At 39.4% G+C, this 4,083-nt stretch overlaps 1 long non-coding RNA gene across 1 annotated transcript in view; it reads left to right on the plus strand.

The window, feature by feature from the left end:
- Positions 41 to 4,083, plus strand: part of LOC110268889 — a 6,595-nt gene continuing 2,552 nt past the window's right edge. Inside the window, exon 1 of the long non-coding RNA XR_002357604.1 lies at positions 41 to 466. This is a non-coding gene — a long non-coding RNA (uncharacterized LOC110268889). The remainder of the gene's footprint in view (positions 467 to 4,083) is intronic.

Here is a 4,083-nt window from a genome sequence, read left to right on the forward strand (position 1 = left end):
GACCATGGGTCACCGTGGACACAATGGGAGCAAAAATGGATTTTGAAGGAAATATGCCAAACAACAATTATATAAAGGTGAACAAAGAAGAGAAAACGAGCGTGGTGGCCCAATTGGCCAGCCTCACTATGAAGGATACAAACCTGCAAACAAATGAGAAAGAGACTGCAGAAGCAAGCCACAGAAAAAGTACTGAGGAGGTGAAGGAAGGGAAGAAGACAGGGAATGAAGATGAGAACCAAATTAGAACTGAAATCGAAGAGCAAAAGAAATGCCAACAACATGAAACTCAGAACAAGAAATGGAAAAGGATGGCACGAGAGGCTCTGATCAAGACCACAGATGAAAGGAAAAGAAGGAGATGGAGCTGGGGAAAAGGAAGAATGGTGAAACCATAAAAATAGAGACTGATCAAGAGGAAATACCCACCAAGAGGCAACATTATGAGACGGAGGAACACTTTGTTGTTGATGTATACATATAGCGAAAGGTCAGTGGGAGTAAGTTTATCTTTCTAGTCTTATATGTTGATGATATTTTGCTTGCAACAATAACTTGGAAATAATTTGGGAATGTTGCGTGAGACTAAAGAATATCTTTCTAGAAACTTTGAAATGAAAGATATGGGAGAGGTATCCTATGTGATAGGAATTGAAATTTTTCATGATAAATCACAAGGATTGTCTCAAAAGGCCTATATAAATAAAGTTCTAGAGAGGTTCAACATGGAAAAGTGTTCCGCAGGAATTGCACCAATTCAAAAAGGGGACAAATTTAGTCTTATGCAATGCCCAAAAAATGACATAGAACGGAAGCGAATGGAAGGAATTCCATATAGTTCTGTAGTGGGAAGTCTTATGTATGTGCAAACTTGCACAAGACCAGACATTAGCTTTGCAGTAGGAATGCTTGGAAGGTATCAAAGTAATCCTGGAATGGATCATTGGAAAGCTGCAAAGAAGGTTTTAAGATATCTTCAAGGTACAAAGAATTATATGTTCATGTACAAAAGGTCTAGCCAATTAGAAGTAATTGGTTACTCAGATTCAGAGTTTGGTGGATGTGTTGACACAAGAAAGTCTACATTTGGCTATTTATTCTTATTTGGAGAAGCTGTCATATCATGAAAAAGTTTCAAGCAAAAAGCGTTGTAGCAACATCTACTATGGAAGCAGAAGTTGTAGCATGTTTTGAAGCTACAAATCAAGCTTTATGGCTGCGAAATTTCATTTTAGGACTAGGCATTGTTGACTCAATTGCTAGGCCATTGAAAATTTATTGAGAAAAATACCGCTGCAGAATTATCACAATAAATTTTCAATGGCCTAACAATTGAGTCAACAATGCCTAGTCCTGAAATGAAATTTCGCAGTCATAAAGCTTGATTTGTAGCTTCAAAACATGATACAAATTCTGTCTCCATAGTAGATGTTGCTACAACGCTTTGCTTAAAACTTTTTCATGATATGACAGCTTCTCCAAATAAGAATAAGTAGCCAAATGTAGACTTTTTTGTGTCAACACATCCACCAAAATCTGAATCTGAGTAACCAATTACTTCTAATTGGCTAGACCTTTTGTACATGAGCATATAATTCTTTGTACCTTGAAGATATCTTAAAACCTTCTTTGCAGCTTTCCAATGATCCATTCCAGGATTACTTTGATACCTTCCAAGCATTCCTACTGCAAAGCTAATGTCTGGTCTTGTGCAAGTTTGCACATACATAAGACTTTCCACTACAGAACTATATGGAATTCCTTCCATTCGCTTCCGTTCTATGTCATTTTTTGGGCATTGCATAAGACTAAATTTGTCCCCTTTTTTGAATTGGTGCAATTCCTGCGGAACACTTTTCCATGTTGAACCTCTCTAGAGCTTTATTTATATAGGCCTTTTGAGACAATCCTTGTGATTTATCATGAAAAATTTCAATTCCTATCACATAGGATGTCTCTCCCATATCTTTCATTTCAAAGTTTCTAGAAAGATATTCTTTAGTCTCACGCAACATTCCCAAGTTATTTGTTGCAAGCAAAATATCATCAACATATAAGACTAGAAAGATAAACTTACTCCCACTGACCTTTCGGTATATGCATACATCAACAACATTTTCTTCAAAACCGAAAGAAAGATCACAACTTTTAAGATCTTAATTAATGCTTCCGCTAAAATAAGTTTACACACTTGGCAGAGGTTGCAAATAGGGGTGGCAAACGGGCCTAAATCCGCCGGGCCGGCCCGCGTAACCCGCCAAAAAAGGCGGGCCGGACTAGAAATTTGGGGCCGTCGAAAGACAAAAGCCCGCCTAACCCACACCGTTCAAACCGTGGGCTTTGGCGGGCTTCCCCGGTGGGCTGAGGCGTTTTTTTTTTTTGGTTAAAAGGCTGATTTTTCAGCCCAGATCCAGAACCCATGAACCCACTCACCCCCGACCCGACCCGACCCGAATCTCCAGCGAAACCTAATGAATCCCTAATTCCAATTTTGAGATTTGCAGCTTCCTCGTCTCCTCGACGGCTCGACCTCAATCCTCAGTTCCTCACCGTCACTCTCAGTCTCTCACTCGGTCACTCCCTCGGTCCTCAACAGTCAACACAGAGGACAGAGCTTCAGCCTTCAGCCTTCAGCTTCTCCAGTCTCCAGCGTTCAGCCTTCAACTTCGTCCCCAAGGTCTTCAATCCTCACCGTCACTCTCAGTCTCTCACACAGTCAAACCTCACACCCGCCGTCTCGCACTTCTATCGACCTCAGCCGTCAAGCTCGCACTTCAGTTTCGTCCTCACTGAGTCACCGTCGATCTTCGGTCATCGTGGCCTCGTGGGTTCTAGCCACCGCTGCTGCTCCGTCTAGCCGTCGTCGCTGCTGGTCTCGGTCCTGGGCTCCTGGGTCTTGTCCTCTCGCTGCTGGTCTCGCTCTCTGGGACTCTGGGTCTCCTTATTTATCTTCATCGCTGCGAGTCTGCGACACGGCTGCTCCTCGCCTTCTTTGTCCTGGTCCTCGCCTCCTCTGGTTAGTTTTCTGGCTTAGGGTTTGAGATTCATCAATTTAGGTTTGTTTGTTGTGTTTTGTGCTGTTTGATATAGGTAAATTAGGGATTATGGTTGATAATGGTTGATATTTGGTTGAGTTTTGATTATGGTTGATATTTAGTTAAATATGATTATGGTTGAGTTTTGATTATAGTTGATAATGGTTGATATTTGGTTAAATCTGATTATGGTTGAGTTTTGATTATGGTTGATAATGGTTGATATTTGGTTGAGTTTTGATTATGGTTGATATTTGGTTAAATCTGATGCAGATTCAGAAATTGTTTCCAGTTTTTTGTGTTGTTTGATAATGATTGAGTTTTGATTATGGTTGATAATGGTTGATATTTGGTTGAATACTTGAATCTGAAACTGTGAGTTGATAGTGGTTGATAATGGTTGATATTTGGTTTATATTTGGTTTATATTTGGTTTATACTTGAATCTGAAACTGTGAGTAATGGTTGATAATGGTTGATATTTGGTTTATAATTGAATCTGAAACTGTGAGTAATGGTTGGTAATGGTTGATATTTGGTTTATATTTGGTTCATATAAACAATCTTTTTATTCATATAAACAATTTACATTTGCTTTTATTTCAGAAAATATGAATTCTGAAACTGTGAGTAACCTTGTTACTACTGGAGTTGGTTCTGAGGCTGCTCCGGTCGAGGTTGATGAACCTAGTTCGAAAAGGCTGAGACCAGCAACATCCGATGTTTGAAATTTTTTCAAAAAGCTCGGTCCAGATAAGGATGGAGTAGAACATGCTGAGTGTAAAGGATGCAAGAAAGTGTTTAAAGCTGGAGGTAAGCGATATGACACTTCTACTATAAAACGACATCTTGATAGTTGTACTCAAATTAAGCATGAAGATATTGGTCAGACTATAGCAAAATTGTAACTTAAAATGGGTTCACTTAAGATTGATTCAGGAGTGGCTAAAGATATGTTTGCTTCTTATGTAGTTGCTGGGGATAAGCCTTTTAATATGGTTGATGATAGGAGATTTAGAAATTGGGTGAAATATATTAGTCCAACTTT

Source organism: Arachis ipaensis, chromosome B02 (genome assembly GCF_000816755.2).
Source record: "Arachis ipaensis cultivar K30076 chromosome B02, Araip1.1, whole genome shotgun sequence".
Taxonomy (NCBI): Eukaryota; Viridiplantae; Streptophyta; class Magnoliopsida; order Fabales; family Fabaceae; genus Arachis; species Arachis ipaensis.